Here is a 21,000-nt window from a genome sequence, read left to right on the forward strand (position 1 = left end):
GATGGCGTCATCATGTTACCGCTTGACATTTTGCATGGTGTCAAGATGGCCACGACGGCCTCTATGTGAGCAAATGGATAAGGTGAGTATTTTTTTTAATCATTATTTTTACCCTGATTAACCCCTGAAAAGGCTTAAATGGTAGCCTTAGATGCCGAAATCAGCAAAGAACGCAGCATCTAAGGGATTCAATGATGAGGGGCGGTGCGATTTCTGTTCCCCGTCATTGCGCCTGCTACATACAAAGAAATGCAGTTCGTGACAAAGTAATTAATCACAAATCAAATTTCTTTGTTAAATTTGGCGAAGCAGCCGAATTAAATTTTTCATGACTTCTCTCATCTCTAACAAACACATTCACATATATACAGTAGTATAGATATTACAACACTATCGAACACAAACACAATAATACAGTATATCTCCTTCTTTTCAACTTACCATATACAGTATAGTTCATATACAGTAAGTTCACTGATCGCGGCCATCCTGCTTTATCTGCTGCTGTAGTTTTCTGCCCTCCACTTGCTAGGTTTAGCAACTATTAATCTACAAAGTGTTTCTATGTTCACTGATAAGTGTTATTGTTCCAGTACTTAGCTGCTCAAATATTGAACCTGGCGCATAACGATATCTCTGTACTTTACATTCATAGACTATATTATTTATAATGTATGTAATACAAATAGTAAAGCACAGAACTATTAGGAGGATGAACAGTTTTTTGAGCACACAATAGGTGACAATAATACAGGAAAGAATATCTGCAGATAATACATGTCTTAAGGCTGTTAATAGGAGAAGCAGAATAATAGACTTGCAGTTATGATACCTTTTCATGCGGTCACTAGTAAATGAGCCTGGGTGTATAACGTTGTCTTCTCATCTTTCACATCTGCATTTAGCTTTCTGTTCTTCTGATCTGATAGAGGAAAAGAAAAATTAGAAATGACTGATCTGTTTTTTTAGGCTACATTCAAATGTCCAGCATGCCTGATCCGGCACAAATAGCAGCTGTCAGACAGACAAAAATTTTGCATGCAACAGTTTGTGTCTTGCCGAAACCTGTCACTTATGCCGGAAAGCAGCTTTATCACCAACGGACCCTATTATAGTCGATGGAAATCCAGGAGGTTGCTTTCTGCCAGAACAGCCTGCCAGATCTGCTGCCGCATATTTGAATGTACCCTAAGTATCAGTTATGATCAGTTTGCATCAGTCTGTGTCACTTCCATCAAAGATCAGGATTTTTTGATGAGAGAAAAAGTCCTGCATGCAGTACTTTGTCTGAAGTAAAAAAATAACTGATATCTGATGGAAATGAGACAAACTGATGATAAAAAAACAATCTGTTATTTTTAGTGCAAACTGATGCTAACTGAGCACAACTGATGCACAAAATAACTGATGCTTTTTTTTCTGTTCTGTTGTTCTGCTCTGTTCTTCTGTTCTGTTCTAAAATACAGTCCCACATCAGATGCCTTAACCCCCTGGGAGCCCCTACTGACTTATGAAGTTCATGTGCGTCACATGAAGAGGGCTTGATCCATGCCTGACAGGTGTCAAAAGTTAAATAAAAGGTAGCCTGCTGTTGTCTATTGTATAATGTGAAGCAGGCAGTGCAGCCAGGACAGGCCTCCCCTCTCCGTATGATGTGTAGAGACAGGCCTCAATAATAGAATTTCAGCTGTACAGTGTTTTTTTGGGAGTGGCCTATTATATGTTGTAGGAGGGGCTTTTAATAATGGGCGGGGATAAAATGGGCCACTTGACTGGATTTTCCCCCAGGACTAAGGCTGCCAGCTCTCCCCTGCTTGTGCTACTGTGTGCAGCCTGCGTTGCCTAAACGTGCTACCATTGCCTGCAGTGTCTCTGGACTTGTCTCCCATTGACCACATCTGGAATGTCATTGTTGGATATTGATGAGTGCCCTAGTGCATTTAGCGTTGCAGAACATTCCTCAGGCAACCATTAATAACCTCATTGATAGCATGCCATGGCGTGTAAGTGTGTGTATTTCAGCATACTCGATACTGAATAAATCATGATTTTTGGAATTGTTTTGGAATATTTTTTTATAATTTGCATACCATTAACATGTCTATTGATCCTGTGATTTCCATAATTCCACAACTTTCCTTCTTAGTGTTGCCATTTCAATATTGAGGAGTGTATTTAAAAAATTCAAATATTTAAACCTCAAAAATCCTTTTCCCTTTTATGATGTAAAAATATGAACAATAAAAAATAAACATAACTTCTGCGATCATAAAAGACCAACCTATTAAAATACTATATTATTTATTTAGCATGCGTCACAAAATTATACACATTTCCAGATTTGCAGTTTTTTTATTAGCATGTCTTCCCAAAAAATTGAATAAAAGGTAATATAATAAGTAACAAAAAGGGTTTTCATTTTGTAAAAGTAGTAAAACATAAAAACATAACAAAACAGAAAGCGTCTGGACAGCGATACAGTTGAATATTGTGGTGGCGGAGCTCCTTGCCCAACTGTGCATTTTTCTTATAGGCCACAGGCCACTAGACCTGAAGCCTATTAGAGGATGTCTGCGTCCCACCGCAGTCTGTCTTTGTCATCACGAGCACCAGGGCACAGGCTGGAAGAGGCCTGTGGCCTGCTTTGCAAACAGCAGTAGGGATTAGAAGTGAGGTGAGTATTTCATTTTTTTTGTTTATATTGGGAGTAGTAGCAGGATAAGACTGTTGGGGAACCAGGTTGGGGATGATGATGGAAAAGTGAGGAACCTAAGATGTCTGTATGGCAAACTCTGCAGAGACGAGACATGCCTGGAAGAAGTTGTCATGGGGGGAATGGAGAAGAAAGGAAAACAGAAGATCTATATCAGAGGGGACATCAGCTGTGAGGTACTGGATGTAATAGGAATGTAGTTCTGTAGGTTTGTTAGTGCTGAATGCAATCTCCATCCAGCAAGTAAAATATACCTTTAGTGCTTGGGCTTGTGTGTAGGACGTTGGTAACTTCAAGAATTTAGCACATATGCATTGGAGCTTGGGCCCCGGATCTTTTGAGACCCTGGTCAATCCTTAAGATAGATTCCACTGATCTGATATTGATGACCTGACACCTAACTCACCCACCGATCAGCATCGGAACTACACAGCATCATCTACTGTGTAATGGATGGACTTGGTTACTGCGGCGCTGCTCCCATTCAATTGAAGTTTATGCAAGTTGACAAAAATCACAATTGAACCCCAGCACTGAGATTGTAAATCTGATAAGAAATTATCTTTGTATCCTCATGTATATCCAGATTGAAGGGAAGCTTCCATTAACAGGACTGATGCTCTCTTAAGAAAATGTATTTATATGCCCTTATAATAATATGTAAGAACCACTAATGATGTGTAGGCAGCCAAGAAAAGCAGGATAATCTTTTGAAAGAATAAACATAATGATAAAATGTATTTCATGGTTATTATTAGATGGGAACAATCCCCATCAGTTCAGATAAATGAGACACTTAATCTGATCAAAGAAAAAACTCAAACATTGCTGACTTTTTATAAAAGCGTAATTGCATCACTTGCTTTTTTAAAAAAAAGGAGTTATTCAGGTGAATTACGTCTGCCAAGGAACTTGGTACGGCAATTAGAAATATGAGGGCACATGCGTTTTTGCAGTCCATAGCACAGAAAAAGGAAAGAGAAGTTTTATCCAGTATGGAAATCATGCAGGGGGGACAGCATTCAGTGCTCTTATTTGCATAAAAGATTAAACTTCTTTTTTCTGTGCAAAATGCTATGAACTGCAAAAAAGGTATGTGCCCATATGCTTCTAACTGGCCTAACATAGAGCTGTGGGTTGCTTTGTAGGCATGATCACCTGACAAACTCCCTTTAAATCAGTCCTATGAATTGAAACTGCATGACTATATACGGTACATCTCAGTTTGTCCTTGTCAGACATTTAGGCTGGGGCTACACAACAATCTCGCCCACAATACCCACTGCATGACCAACAATCACTGTGTAGCGCTGCAGCCATTGAACTGAAACGGGTCACAGCAGGACTCAAGTTGCTGTGTCTCCAGAATTGTAAAAACAAAACAAAATCACCAATATTACCAATAATAACACTATAAAATGCCACCACATAGTGACAGAATATTATCACTATATTATACTGAATAAAAACTGCAATTACTACTATACAGTGACAGTATAGTGGCAGATATCATGTCAGTCCTACAGAGGCCCTGAAGACCATATAAGTGATTACAGTACAGTACGTCCTCTCTGATTGGAATTGTTTATTTACTCTTTTCTTCTCTATTTGGCACGGACCATGATGAAGATTTCTTCCAGCCACAACCACTTTTGACACAAAGCCAGAACTGGATCCAGCAGGAATTTGTAGTATAAGTCCATACCTTTATATTTCTCATTCCGTTCCAAACCACCTTTTGGCTTTGGCTCAAAAAACTGCATCGAAAACAAAAATCTAGATTACTTTCACATTTTTTGCGGATCCGTCATGGATCTGCAAAAACACTTCCGTTACAATAATACAACCACATGCATCCGTCATGAATGAATCCGGTTGTATTATGTCTTCTATAGCCATGACGCATCCATCTGACGGATCTCAATAGCGGAATTGAAACCGCTAATGTTAAAGTAGCCTTAGAGAAATGTAATAAAAATTTTACTTTATTGGCATTGATTTAATTGAGGCTTTTATATCTAGACTAAGGCTACTTTTACACATGCGTTTTTGCTGTATGGTTTTGAGATCCGGCATGGGATCTCAAAACCAAAGCAAAACACATCCGTTTGAATAATATAACCGGCTACATCCGTTCAGAACAGATCTGGTAGTATCATGTAGTGGACCTGAAAATAAAGAAACCGGTCCAGCACCAAAACTATTGTAAGTCAATGGCCGCCGGATCCAGTTTTTTGTGTCTGAAAAAAATTGATTCGGCACCATTGACTTCGATGAGTTTTGGCATGTTCCGTTTTCCATTCTGCACACAAAAATGCTGCTTGCAGTGGTTTTGTGTCCGGTATGGGAACACAACAAACCAGAAGGGAATGTATTCTGGTGCACTCCATTCCGGTTTGTTCAGTATTGCCCCCATTGACAATGAATAGGGCCAAAACTGATCTCAAAACTGAAAAGGAAAATGCAGATGTGAAAGTAGCCTGAGGCTGGATTCCCACATCATTGCTTGTGGTGTTTTTGACAACTTTTGCATTCTTCTATTTATTTTTTAGTTTTTTGCACAAGCATTTTTTTGGCGCATTTTTTTAGCTGGAAAAAGGCCAGCTCCAAATGTTATCTGAAAGTCTATGGGAATTTTTAACAGGACACTCATGCATTTTTTTGCTGATGGTGTTTTTCCAATTTTTTGTGTTTTTAAAATAATGCAGCCAGACAAAGCAACAGTAAACAAAAAAACTATTACTATAAAAACTACAAAAAAATTATATAAGATGGACAGAAAACACCCAAAAAAATTTGTGTGTGTAGAAGCCCTAAGGGAAACTTTTAGTGGCGTACAACAGTAGTACATTTTCCAAAACTGTCGTTATTCAGTTGCAGCATGGGAAATTTTTCTATCAATTGTATTAAATCCCTTGTAGAATACGCCTTGAACCACCCATATCATGAAAAATCCAGTAGCGTTTGACACTTTCAGGTCTCACCCTCTGATATCACACCTATCAGACTTTAGTTCTGTAAGTGCTAATGTTCTGGCAGGAAATGATAAAGCTGAGTAGTAGCTGGAAAGGTGACATCACCCTAGAGACTTGTATTAGCAAAAATTGGAAAACTTTTACAGTGCATATTGTGTCTGAGCCTTATATTTGGTGTATACTGGGAAAAGCTCCCGGCAAATACATCAAAGGTATCAACGGAGCTCCATTTCCCCAATGGAGGTCAAACAAATGACTATTTGAATGTTCATTTGGCCCAAATGAACGTACATTTGATCTCCCTCGTGATGATATGTGTCGGCATAACTTTTTTAAAACTGTATAGGAAAGCACAACAAACTAAATTTTCCTATAGAGAGGGCCATCACAAAAAATGTAAATCTTTTTTTACGATAGGACCCTATGCCTGTATATGCATATATGCCACTATTTATCTACATAGTAGCCTCTGTCAGGACCTGCATTCGGAGTTATGCATCACATACAGTATACCGTCAATGAAAGGCTCAGATACAGAGTACACTGAGCCTAAAACTTTCGATAGAAGGGTCCATAGAAAATTTTTCAAGGGAGTCTGACATACAGAGGACAGTATGTCATAAGGCAAATATTTATACTATAATAAATCAATAGGAATAGTCCATTCAAGTTCAACACTTTTTAAATGACTTAATAAAAAAGAAAAGAAAAAGGTTAGACAGGGTATCACAGAACAATTCAATAATTCTGTTGTATACTATGTGGTCCTAGTAGGATAAAGAAAGTAAATTAGTAGCATATAAAGAGTTCAGTGACCCAATCGTAAATACTGGAACCAGTACCAGGTGATCAGTTGGTGAATACTGGGTCAAATCCCACTAGTAATAGGGGTACAAACTAAGGTCGGTTCCCAATGACTATGGCTATGGCTATACTAGGTTCAGCTAATGGTGACCTATGCATGTTTACTAAAGATAGACAATTGTGATCTGGCAGTATATTGTTGGAAGTGTTCCTGGTAAAAGAGTGGCTACCTACCTCACCTTGCTAGTTAATATAAGATCGGATACAGAAAAAGATGGACCAGAGAGAGAACCACTGGACCATAATTTAGAGATGTGTTCAAACTGGACATCTGACAAGCCAGTGCCAAAAGGACCCGTCTCAGCCAATCTGAGCTCTTAGACTTTTATATACTGCAGTTTTGGGGCAAAATGTAAAACAGGATGCTAATGAAAGTTTTCAGATAAGAGAATGAAGAGCTCTTTAGACTCCACTAAAAATTAAGGGAATCATCATTGTGAATGAAGCTGTGTGAGCAACCCCCCATTAACATTACTATATATTAGGGCTTGTTCACATCTGTATTCAGAGCCTCCATCACAGATTCTGTCAAAAAGACCAGACAAAAATTCTGGTAAAAAAAAAAACATGATCCAGAACGGAAAATGAATGTACTCCATTGTAGTTAATGGAGACTGTTCAGCTCCATTCATCTCAGTTATGTGCCGAATCTGGTACTTCCGTTATTTCTGTTGTTTTCTTCCTCTAATGGAGCAGAGCAATGGAAATATATATTGGTGGTGTGAACTCACCCTTAGTATTATTATTATACTTGTCTCAAGAGAATTAGACCAAACACTTGGAAGCGTGTCACTAGTTACTCACCAGTGCAGAAGCAATTAAAAAATAGAACCGTCTGGTTGTAGAGAAGTGTGCTTGACAATAAGTCTGCAACTTTTCGAAATCAAGGGCTGGCCACATCTCTGGAAATACAAATAAGTTGCAAATTATAATGTCTTTCAATCTGTATTTGGCAAGACTTGAGCTCTAAATGACATGTGCAAAGCAGCGGCAACGGCCAGGACCCCTTTTGTAATTGGTGGTGGTACCCATGTATAGGAAAGGCCAAGTGGTATAGGGTGGCCTAAAATGTCCCTTTATGTTGTATGAGTGTCACAGTGCTCCTACCTGGATACAGCTGGACCCAAGGCGTTGGCTCGAAAGCAAACAAATAGGGGGGAATAGTTGAGGTATTTGAAGAAATAATTGAGTCCAAACCTTGTGATGAAGTTGAATAGCAGCTTTACTTTGATAAACTTTCTCAAAAACGATTTACAGACTTTGTCTTGGTCCCAGCAGGTTTTAGCATTAAAACTCTGGCAGGCAAACTCGTCTCTGCTACAACTGTTGCTCTCTGGCTCTGCTGTGCTGACAGGCTTGCTGTATAACTTCTTCTTTAAGCTGCAACTTCTCTCTTTGTCGTCTGTCTCTTAATTATGTAATGTGCCAGGGAACTCTCCTCCTGGCCCCCGAGTCTCTACGCTGGGGCCTCCACATCCAGCAGAGCTGAAGCTGCTTTGGCTGGCTTGGCTTGGCCTGGGCACGTCCAACAGCGATGTGCCCAGCACGCCCAGCACACCCTCCTTCCCCTAGCAGGGGGTAAGCTAGACTGCTTCTAGAAACTGGTCCCCTCCCTCCCTGCAGGAAGTGGGACTCGCCCACTCCTCCACAGAGGGGGGTGTTAGAATGGAAAGCTCCATTCTACCTAACTGTAGCTCTTCTATATTTGCTGCCACCTGCTGGGGAACCAGGCACATTACATGAACACAACAGTTACATTAGAAATAGGAGTGCACAGTGTAGTGGACCTGAAATAAATGCATAGGTGACATACAGGTTAGACCATAAAAGATAGTAGCAAGGTGCAAGAGTGGTAACACCACTCTGGGGTGTTACACATGATATTTGCTGATTGTTATTCATGTCAGTGTGTTTAACACAAGCTTATTTTAAGAACCTTGTTCTATTATATGTCAGACTCAATAAAAAGAACATTGAAAATAAATAAACATAATTTATTAGGATCAACTGCACATTTGAAAATATGGACACTGCTAAAGTTGGTCACCTCAGTATAAGGAACTCTCTGTGTTTGGTGTACACCATACATTCAGCTGGAGCTTTACCCAGGAACAGACTTGCTGAAGAGATGCACCAAAAAAGACCATGAAGTATGGGCCTTCTTGTTTGTCATCATTAGCGCCTGACAGTCAGCTTTACAGAGTCGGATAGGTTCATTTATGAATTAAGATGTATTCTGTCCGCATATGAAAATGCCTGGCAGTGAACGATATCTTGGAGTTTTCCAAAAATTAGGTCATAGAATTCATTTTCTTGCTCCCTGTGTTTAAATGATAGAATGTAAGAACTTGATCCTTTGGAAACTGTAGTAACATCCCCCAAGTCATTTTTCACTTGGCCGAGTAAATCTGGATTAAAGTTCTTTTGTCAGGCTGCAAGCACATCTTGTGCATCTTGTCTTCTGCACATTAGAAACCAAATATATGTCTCTGCTCTGTTCCAAAATATTCAGGCATAATACATTTATCGGTTTCCCTGCAAAAGTAATTATCTTTTTTTATGTCATAGGAAGGGAAGCCAGATCTTTGATGGCTGAAACCAGATCTCCCAATTTCCTACCATATAATGAACATTCAGAAACTCAAAAGGTCTCCTCCCCTATGAACTGCAACTGTAGAATACCTTGAATAGTCCTGAATACTGTTTTTTATTTAATACCCAGTTTTGCTAGAAGACGATGGAGAGATTTATCAAAACTCATTCATCAAATAAGATGTGACTTCTGATTGCTCCACTTTTCCTTTGCCCCAGTTTTGAGACATCTCTTCCAGGAGGTATTCTGTATAATACAAACTTGCACCTTTTGAACCAGATTACCAATATGTCATTCTATAGAAAACTCCCTTACTATTTGCCTGGAGATATTTCCCTTATACCTTATGTCTGTGGAGGCTCCAATCCTAGTTTTGGCTCACAATCACTGATGGAAATCACTGACCAAATCACTGACATGTGAATAAGGCCTCATGCACACGACCGTATTTTTTCACGGTCCGCAAAACGGGGTTCCATTGGTCCGTGATCCGTGACCGCCAGTGTGCGGCCTCTGACGCCCCCCCCCTCCCTCTATTGTAATTTCATTGGTGGCCAGTGCGGCCCCCCCCGGCCCCCCCTCCCTCTATTGTAATATCATTGGTGGCCAGTGTGCGGCCTCCGTCGACCCCCCCCTCCCTCCCTTTATTGTAATATCATTGGTGGCCAGCGTGCGCCCCCCCTCCCTCTATTGTAATATCATTGGTGGCCAGTGTGCGGCCCCCCGGCCCCCCCTCTATTGTATTAATATCATTGGTGGCCAGTGTGCGGCCTCCCCTCCCCCCCCTACCCCCCCCGATCATTGGTGGCAGCGGAGATTCCGATCGGAGTCCCAGTTTAATCGCTCTGGGGCTCCGATCGGTAACCATGGCAACCAGGACGCTACTGCAGGCCCGGTTGCCATGGTTACTTAGCAATATTACAATATTGGAAGCATCATACTTACCTGCTGCGCTGTCTGTGTCCGGCCGGAGCTCCTCCTACTGGTAAGTGACAGGTCTGTGCGGCGCATTGCTTAATGATCTGTCACTTACCAGTAGGAGGAGCTCCCGGCCGGACACAGACACCGCAGCAGGTAAGTATGATGCTTCCAATATTGTAATATTGCTAAGTAACCATGGCAACCAGGCCTGCAGTAGCGTCCTGGTTGCCATGGTTACCGATCGGAGCCCCAGAGCGATTAAACTGGGACTCCGATCGGAATCTCCGCTGCCACCAATGATCGGGGGGGGGGGGGGGGGAGGCCGCACACTGGCCACCAATGATATTAATACAATAGAGGGGGGCCGGGGGGCCGCACACTTGCCACCAATGATATTACAATAGAGGGAGGGGGGGGGCCGCACGCTGGCCACCAATGATATTACAATAAAGGGAGGGAGGGGGGGCCGACGGAGGCCGCACACTGGCCACCAATGATATTACAATAGAGGGAGGGGGGCCGGGGGGGCCGCACTGGCCACCAATCATATTACAATAAAGGGAGGGAGGGGGGGCCGACAGAGGCCGCACACTGGCCACCAATGATATTACAATAGAGGGGGGGCCGGGGGGGTGCACACTGGCCACCAATGATATTCAAACTGGGGAGGGAGGGGGGTCTACCCCCTGCTGCCTGGCAGCCCCTGATCTCTTATAGGGGGCTATGATATGCACAATTAACCCCTCAGGTGCAGCACCTGAGGGGTTAATTGTGCGGATCACAGCCCCCTGTAAGAGATCGGGTGCTGCCAGGCAGCAGGGGGCAGTCATGTACACAGTTCGTAGTATATTCTAACTAGAAGCGTCCCCATCACTATGGGAACGCCTCTGTGTTAGAATATACTGTCGGATATGAGTTTTCACGAAGAAAAAGCTTTTATGCAGACAGATCTTCGGATCCATCTGTATGAAAGTAACCTACGGCCACGGATCACGGACGCGGATGCCAATCTTGTGTGCATCCGTGTTCTTTCACGGACCCATTGACTTGAATGGGTCCGTGAACCGTTGTCCGTCAAAAAAATAGGACAGGTCATATTTTTTTGACGGACAGGAAACACGGATCACGGATGCGGCTGCAAAACGGTGCATTTTCCGATTTTTCCACGGACCCATTGAAAGTCAATGGGTCCGCGAAAAAAAACGGAAAACGGCACAACGGCCACGGATGCACACAATGGTCGTGTGCATGAGGCCTAAAGGTGGATTTAGATGGGACGATTCTACAGCTGATTGTCCTTCCCGACAGTTGGCTGCTTGCTCAGTGATGGAGACCACACATTTACATGCAGCGATCTCCTTCACTGTATGAGGACGAGGGATCACTATTGCAGATTCATAGTTTCTGACCAGCAGAGAGAACGTTCCACCTCCCCTGACATGCCTGTTTTAGAAAATAATTGTATTCCACATGAAATGGAGCATTTTTCTGTATGTTGTGCTGTTCCCCTACTATTTATGCTGGAAGTTTATGAATAAAGATCCAAGTGAGCAGGGGCGGGCTGGGCCGGGGGGCAGGGAGGCAATTGCCCCTTCCCCCCCCCCCCCTAAATAAATGGCCGCTGGTCTTTAAAAAAATAATTTTTAATTTTTTATTCTTCAGGGCCGCACCGCCGATCACCACAGGCAGCGTGGCCCTGGATGTAATTGCGGCCGTGCTGTGTGCTGTGGGGCAGGGGAGGGAGAGGCGTGTCCCTCCCCTGTTCTTCTGATAGGCCGCAGGCACTAATGCCTGCAGCCTATCAGAGGCCGGCTTAGGCAGCACCATGACGTCATTCTCATCGCGCCGCCTGAGCCGGGCAGCACACAGCAGGGACACAGGCCGGAAGAGGCCTGCATCGCATCCTTGCTGATGGAGGTAAGTATTAGTGTTTTGTTTTTTTTCTTCTTTGCGGGGGGCTGGCACTGTGGGGGGGGGGGGGGGGGGATCTGGCACTATGGGGGGGATATGGCACTATGGGGGGGGGATCTGGCACTATGGGGGGGGATCTGGCACTATGGGGGGGATCTGGCACTATGGGGGAGCTAGCACTATGGGGGGGGGCACTATAGGGGGAGCTGGCACTATAGGGGGGGCTGGCACTATGGGGGGGCTGGCACTATGGGGCAGCTGGCACTATGGGGGGGCTGGCACTATAGGGGGGGCTGGCACTATGGGGGAACTGGCACTATGGGAGGGAGCTGGCACTATGGGGGGGGGGCTGGCACTATGGGGGGGAGCTGGCACTATGGGGGGAGCTGGCACTATGGGGGGGGGGAGCTGGCACTATTGGAGGAGCTGGAACTATGGGGGCATTTCTTACTGGCACATTATGGGGGGGCACCATGGGGGAGAGGAGCACTATGGGGGTATCTGGGGCTCTAAAGGGGCTTTTTTTAATTATTGGCACATTCTGGGGGGCACTATAGGGGAGAGCAGCACTATGGGGCATCTGGTGTTACTATAGGGGCATTATTTGGGGGCACTATGGGGAAGTGGGGGCTCTAAAGGGGCCTTTTGTATTGGAACATCATGGGGGGCACTATGGCATTTTGTGGCACTAAGGGGGCATTTTTTACTGGCACATTATGGGAGGCACTATAAGGGAGAGCGGCACTATGGGGCATTATTTGGGGGCACTATGGGGGAGTGGAGCACTATTGGGGCATATGGTGGCACTAAGAAGAGGCATTTTTTTACTGGCACATTGTGGGGGAGAGGAGCACTATAGGGGCATCTGCTGGGGGCACTAAGGGGCATTTTTTTACTGGCATATTATGGGGGACACTATGGGGAAGGGGGAGAGGAGCAGTATGAGGGCATTTACTGGGGCACTATATAGGGGTATTTTATACTGGCATACATTATGGGGACATTAGCTCAACTGCAGGCACTAAGCGGAGGTATTTCATGAACTGTCATATTATGGGGAAAATTAGTACTACTAGGAGGTATTATGGGGAGTGTGACAAACTGCCATTTGCCACTGGGCATTGTAGAGGACTTATGGCTAGCCTCCTGCCCTACGACTTTGGCCCCGGGACATGTTGCCCTACAGGAACAGTGTGACAGAACTGTGCCGCATGTCTGGACTGTTGGTGGGACCGAACGCGGTCAGCGGTGTATGCTGGGGATTCTGTGGAGCTGGAATCGGATGCGCAGATACACGAACGCCGCTGACCCTTACCTTCTTCCATACTGAACTTTCAGCTCCAGAGACTAAGTCCCGTTCGAAGATGGGACTTAGTCATTTTTCTGCATGAAATTGACCGACCGCACAGCCCAAAACTATGGAACTGTTTTGGGCAGGAAATTGTGCTTGCGGTCGGTCATAAAGGACTTCCACTAAACTTTTGATCCGCTGGAGGGATTTGTGTGATTTTTGGAAGTGGTTATATTTGATATATGCTGAGTTTAAATATGTAATTTTTATGGAGATGGAATGTATGGTTTTAAAGTTACAGTGTATGTTTAAAAACTGTATTTTTACTGTCTGTGATAGTTATGTTAATCCATAATTATATCCCAGACAGAAAGGAGGATTTTGTGTATTTGGGTGGTGACTCCTCTCCTGTTGTTCTCACATGTGTATTGGTGATCTCCCTTTGTCCTGGGAGATAATTGAATTGTCTTCAGGTGTCTCCAGGCAGAGAGGAGGAAACCATGATGCATTGTGGGGACCTGCATAAATACGGGCGGGTAGCCCTCAATAAAGAGTTCAGGTCAGTTCATGTTTTTCTAACCCTTCAAAACGCAGCCTTGTCTCGTTATTGGAGGGAATTGCTGCATCATGCTGGGGATTGCTATGCTCTGCATATTCCCTGGAGGAGAGATCTTTCCCACACGGTCCTGAATGCTGGAGGTTCATTCAGGGTGGAAGGAAGACGGCGCGGCTCCAGTTAAGCTACGGCGGTTGTGGAGTCTGCGGTGGTTGTGGTGTCCAGTGCGGTGCTTGTGGTCCTCGGCGCAAGCTAGGAAGCATCCATTAACGGAAGCGGATCCGTTACATTGGTGGCAAGCGGTGGGATGGCTTCCCTAGTGCGAGGAGCAGCATCCTGGGAACACCAAGCAGAGCTGGAGTATTGGTATAGTCACGTACGGTTTGACGCTATGCTGAAGAGGCGGTTGGCTATCTACGGGCCCCACCTAACAGAGGAACTTGTACCGGAAGTGAGGAGAGAACTGGCGGAGTATCTGCAGCAGGAAGCAGAATATCGGGCAAGGATGGCGAGGTATTCCGTCCCAGCGGCAGAGTGTACCCCAGTGGGCCGAAGGTGTCGTCCTTCCCCCCAGCGGCAGTGTGTACCCCAGGGGGCCGAAGGTGTCGTCCTTCCCCCCCAGCGGCAGTATGTACCCCAGGGGGCCGGAGGTGTCGTCCTTCCCCCCCAGCGGCAGTGGGTACCCCAGGGGGCCAAAGGTGTCGTCCTTCCCCCCCAGCGGCAGTGTGTACCCCAGGGGGCCGATGGTGTCATCCTTCCCCCCCAGCGGCAGGGAGCTTTACTACTACTGGGGGGCTATGAGGAACATGATTACTAGGGCACTATAGGGGCTACTAAGTGTGCTCTGGCAGAGAATTATTTCTATTGGTGGGATTTTGGGGAGCACTGTTACTTTGGGGGCACCCTGGCATAGTATCAGCTTAGCACAATTATTTTTGGGGGACATTATCTTTATACTATTAGTGTCTGGGCGCAGTTATTTTTTAGAGCACTGTGTGCCAATAATTGTTTAAGGGGCACTATCTGTGTGGTAGTAGTATTCCCAGGGGTACTGTTTCTGCAGTATAGTATTGGGGGCATAGCGGGTACAGTATTGGGGGCACTATCTGTGTGGTAGTAGTATTTCCAGGGGGACTGTTTCTGCAGTATAGTATTGGGGGTGGCAGAAAAGGGTGTTCAGAAGATGTGAAGATGATGGAAATGTGGGAAACTAATGTCTGTTTCTCAATCTCTGCAGAGACGGGAGATGGCAGAAAAATCATCATGGCGGTCTGGTCTGAATGGAGAAGATGAGGAAAGAGAATGTCTACATCAAAGGTGACATCACTGGATGTAAGAGGTATGTGGTGCTATGTAGGAGAGGAGATGCTCCGGCTCCTCCTCCTGCCATTTGCCGAAGGAGGATTCAGAGCTGGGTGAGGACGACGAAAGGGGGCAGCAGGCCACGGGCGGGTGGCAGATGGTGGGGGGAACCATAGGCCTTGAGCAGGATCTGGGGAGGGAGGAGAGCGGAGGAGCTTCCTGGCTGTAGCTTGTTGTATAAGCAGGCAGTGCAGCCAGGACAGACCCTCCCCTCTCCGTATGATGTGTAGACAGGCCTCAACTATAGAATGTCAGCTGTACAGTGTGTGTTGGGAGTGGCCTATTATATGTAGGAGGGGCTTTTAATAATGGGCGGGGCTAAAAATGGGCCACTTGACTGGAATTGCCCCCCAGGACTAAGGCTGCCAGCCCTCCCCTGCAAGTGAGTGTTACCATTTGAGCTGTGTCCCGGCACAATCTGACACTGTCCGATCAGTGCTATCAGTTGCAGATAGCGCCCAGTTGTACCATTATTCAAAAACTTCTAGTGGGAATTTGCCCACTATGAAGCATTTGCAATTAAACCTTTGCTAAGTGTTAGGGTGCACCTACAAACATCTGACTTGTTTTTTTTAGGAGTTTTTGTGTCATTTTTGGTTAAATTGTGTTTGAGCACCTGGAGTTTTTTAATGTTGTTTTTGGCATGCCTTGAGTTTTTATCAATAAGCAGGGCAAAAACAAAAACACAAAAAAATGGATGTCTATGGGACAAAAATGCCAGAAAATGGTAAGAAAACCCCAGATCCAGATCATGCTGCAATAAAAAAAAAAAATGCCACTGAGCCAAAGAATGTAACACAAGAGTTTAAAAAAACCAGCACATTTGTGCTGCATTTAATATTTTAAAAGAAAATACTGCAAAAAAGGCAGTAAACAAGCACCAAAAACTGCCAAATGCCTACAAAACACAAAAAAACCCTACTTGTGACACCAGTCTTAAGCTACTTTCACACTAGCGTTTCAGGATCCATTTGAAACAGATCTGTCACAGAAAAGGAAAGAAACTGAGGAGAACGGAAATCATTTTAACGAATCCGTTCAAACAGATCTGTCTACAAAGCGGATCCGTTGTTCGCGTTCAGCTTCCGTTTGAACGAATCCGTCTATAAAACGCATATTCAACCGACCACAGTACCTTACAGTATCCCCCAGTGTGTTGCTAATCATGTTTTTCTTGCCTCTTTGTGTTTCTTCATACTTGTTAAAAACAATGTTTTAATGTCGGTTGGCGCTGACTCCGAGTCAGGCTTGAAGTCAAGGGGGCAGTGGCCTAGGCGTCTCCAATCCTGCTCTCCCCGCCTCCCGCCGCCTTGATTGACACGCCGCATCTCAGTGCCGGGACCGCTCTCTCAGCCCGCATGCGCAGTAAAGGGCTGCTGTAGCGCGATCCCGGCTCCGGCTCGTACACTCAGCCGGCTTCAATCTCGCTACAGCGCATGCGCCCGCCAGCCTTACATACTCGCCAGTATGTAAGGCTGACGGGCGCATGCTGGCTGAGGAGAGGCATGGTGGCAGATGTGAGGCATGGCGGCAGGGGTTGGATTGTGGCTATGCTTCTTCTGGGCCAGGGCCTCTTGGGGAAAAAAATATGGTGTATATTTATTTATATTTATATATATATATATATATATATATTGTAAGGGATCGCCTCTTATTCGGAGGTCATTCTCACAGATACGACTTTAGGACACCAGGTTTCAGGTCCAAACAGTGCATTTATTTTACACACCAACCAATATAGGTCATCATGAAGTCGCAGCTTCACCTAACACATGTGACATCCACATAAAATAACAAACACTTGCCCGGCTAGGCTCTAACTAACACAGAGTTTCCTGACTCACCTAGGTCACAGATCACACCCTGTGAACTCGTGCGGCTTTGTCAGCCAATGTCCCACAGCCTCCTCGCTGTACAGAGCACAGTATGCCCACTGTCTCTAGTTCACAGTTTCTTGTGGGGGATTGGGGCTCAGTAGTTCCCCCAACTCCAGGCTATCTCCCAGCCTCGTGGTCCCTCAGCCTTGCCCAGCTGAGACCACACAGACAGAGCCTTCCCAGGCCTCTGCTGCACACAGACTCTCCAGAGTGAGCCACACCCAGGATCCAGTAGCAGGATTAAATAGGATCCCTGGACATGAGCATGCCTTAAGTCCCGGACTGGAACCTGGTGAAACAACACTTCAATGTTCACATTGCCACAATATATATATATATTTGTGGTATGAGCTGAGATGAGCGTGTGACGGAGGAGAGGCATGCCTACATCATCACCCTGACCTATCTAGCTGAAGTGTGCCCGGAGCCAGGTAAGAGGTAAGGCCTAAATATGTGGGCAAAAATAACGGCCGCCACTCTAGTAAATGAAAAGAGTTTAATTGAGTAATACATAACTTCTCACAGAGCTAACGAACAAAAGGCTCTAGATATTTCAACCTGTCGGTTAGGAATATACCTAGCGTAACATGATGACCTCCAGCGACCCATCTTACGAATCACATGGGCCGGAACCTGATGCCTTGAAGCTGATGAAGCAGCTCCTATACGGAAGGAGTGCCCGGAAATTGAGCTAGGATTGTACCCTAACCCTGCCGCTAATATGCAAATGTTTGAGATGAATTGGGCAGATGAGAGGGGCTTGCCATCTAAAGGAAGCAAAGGGTTGTCTAAAGCAGTTGACTGAGGCAAGGCCGTTAGTTCCCTGAGAACTTTGACAGGACACCAACTATCGGATGTGGGGAAAAACGCGACTTCGGTAGGAGGACCTGCCTGGTTGGTTTTGGTGGTCGGTATGTACAGCGTGAAGTGACTATCGTGCCAGATGAGATGTCGCTTGAGGAGCGTGGTGCGACTGACAGAGCTGCAGGTGAATTCCCCAGGTCTAAGGAAACCATAGAACCCGAGGTACATGGCTGCTTTGATGGTGATGCTGGCCAAGTGCCCAAAAGGAAGACCGTCTAGGACTAATGACAATTTGCGAAACAGCTCACTTGAAACCGGTTCTCTGCGTACCTGAACACCCGTGTTATTCTTTTGGATACCCCTAAGAGTAGCTTTGATGGCCTGATTTGACATGATGGACTTGCTGGTGGAGTCGCTGAGCATATGGTGGTGCTGTATTCCTGCTAGATACAATTTGATTGTATTAAATGATAGGTGTAGGTGGGAATGACAATAGGCTATAAACGCCATGATGAAAGTGACTTCGTCCAAATCACCTTGTGGATGGACATCTATGAACTGTTGAAAAACCTTGAATCCTGCTTTGTAGTTCCTGGCAGTATTGGCTGCTAACGAACGTTGCACCAAAATCTTTGCAGAGGCTACCAGAGACCCTAGTCCATCAGGAGGGAGCTGAATGGTGGGGATGGAGTTCCGACGAGGTCTACATCTGGTAGTTCCTGGAAAAAGATGGTGTAATTAAAGCGGGACAAGGCATCGGCCGCAACATTTTTTTGCCCCTTGAATGTGGAATGAGAAAAAATGGAAGTTGAACTTCAAGGACAGCCAAACTAATCTACGTAAAAGGGACATAATTTTTTGGGACTTGGCCCTTCCTTTAGTGATTGCATCCACTAAAACCTGGCTGTCTGTCATGAAAACTACCGATTTATTGGCCCAGAGTGAGCCCCAGACTTGGGCAGCTGCCACTATCGGGTACAGCTTTAACAATGGGGATGACCTCCGAGAAACACCGTCAGAGATGAATTCCACCGGCTAACTGCCAACGAACCAGTGGGGATGGAAAATGGCGGCGAACCCGCGAGAGGCTGCAGCGTCTGAAAAGACTGTGGGTGAAGCGGAATCCGGAGAAGGCACGAACAAAGAAATGCCGTTCCAATTGGTGAGAAACGATTGCCACATCAGTAAATCAGCCACGGCGTGATTGTCCAGTTGGATGATGGAATCCTGATTCGGAGATGAAGGGAGGAGACTGAGGAGCCTGGACATGAATGATGCATGATCCTGGAGGCGAAGTTTAGGAAACCCAGCAGGGACTGGAGCTCCCGCTTGGAGAGGACCCTGGAAGAAGCCGCCGAGGAGACTGCGGCCCGAATCCTGGACAGCTTTGCTACGGGGAGGCTGGCCTCCATGCGGACAGAATCTAGGACGATGCCCAAGAAGGTAACCCTGGTGCCCGGCCCCTCAGTCTTCGCTGTTGCTACGGGGACTTTTAATTTGGCGAAAAGTTGTAGCAAAATCCCTAAACCCGTAGGTTCACCATGCGGACTTTCGATGATCAAGAAATCATTGAGGTAATGAATGACCATGTCCGGCCCCCCATGGTGAACCAGAATCCAATGTAAGGCGCACGCGAATCGATCAAACAACCATGGGCTGCTCTTAGACCCGAAAGTAAGCCGGTTGGCGAAATAGAATCTATGCGCCCAATGTAAGCCATAATACTTCCATAACTGGGGTAAAATGGGTAGCAATTTAAATGCATCCGCTATGTCAGCTTTAGCTAACCATGCCACTTTCCCTGCTAGCAAGATGTACCTGATAGCCTCATCGATGGATGAGTAACTCATGGCGAATTCTTCTAACGGAATTAAAGAATTCAAACTAGGAATGGATGACATGTGAGGAGCAGACAAGTCAAAATTAAGCGCTTTTTATTGGAGGACTGCTTGGTTTCAAGGCCAATCGGGTTTAACCTCCAAATCTCAAAAGGGATCGACTGGAACGGACCCAACAGGAAACCTTTCTGGACCTCCGACTGCAACAAGGTATCTACTGCGGCCGGGTCCTGAGTAGCTGACAGCAAGTTCCTTCCCTCCCAGGAAACTTGAGGGAGGGCAATGAATCCAGTGAGGAAACCCCACTCGAATCCAGAGAGAAGGAACTGAGCCAGCTGACGATCAGGGTGATTCTGCAACAGAATGGCTAACAGCTCGATATTAATGTCGGCTAGTCATAACGTTTTGTTCTGTTTTTTCGGGCAGCTGGAACGAGGATGGGCCCTGAAACAAAGGGAGCAGACACGCAAGGCTCTTCAACTGCTAAATCCGCATCCCCTAAATTGAAATTATTACATATTTGGCTCTGTCCCAGATAAGCGATCGGTCTACCCAGCTTGTCCATTGTGGCCTGATTCCGCTGGGCGCCGGAGGAACCTGATCGGGAACTCTCCCGGCCAGGAGTGGCCAGATTGGGGCAACAGTCTGCAGTATGCAAGATTGACTGGCACGCTGCGCAAGTAGGAGCTCTTAGACCAGCAAAATGCCGACACAAGAGCTCCATGTCAAGGTTCGCCCAGTTAGTGGTAAACTGGAACTGGGCGAGGGCTGCATATACATAAACAGTACAGACCAAAAGTTTGGACACACCTTCTCATTTAAAGAGTTTTCTTTATTTTTATGACTATGAAAATTGTAGATTCACACTGAAGGCATTAAAACTATGAATTAACACATGTGGAATTACATACATAACAAACAAGTGTGAAACAACTGAAAATATGTCATATTCTAGGTTCTTCAATGTAGCCTACCTTTTGCTTTGATTACTGCTTTGCACACTCTTGGCATTCTCTTGATGAGCTTCAAGAGGTAGTCCCCTGAAATGGTTTTCACTTCATAGGTGTGCCCTGTAAGGTTTAATAAGTGGGATTTCTTGCCTTATAAATGGGGATGGGACCATCAGTTGCGTTGAGGAGAAGTCAGGTGGATACACAGCTGATAGTCCTACTGAATAGACTGTTAGAATTTGTATTATGGCAAGAAAAAAGCAGCTAGGTAAAGAAAAACGAGTGGCCATCATTACTTTAAGAAATGAAGGTCAGTCAGTCAGCCGAAAAATTGGGAAAACTTTG

Source organism: Bufo bufo, chromosome 3 (assembly GCF_905171765.1).
Source record: "Bufo bufo chromosome 3, aBufBuf1.1, whole genome shotgun sequence".
NCBI classification, from domain to species: domain Eukaryota; kingdom Metazoa; phylum Chordata; class Amphibia; order Anura; family Bufonidae; genus Bufo; species Bufo bufo.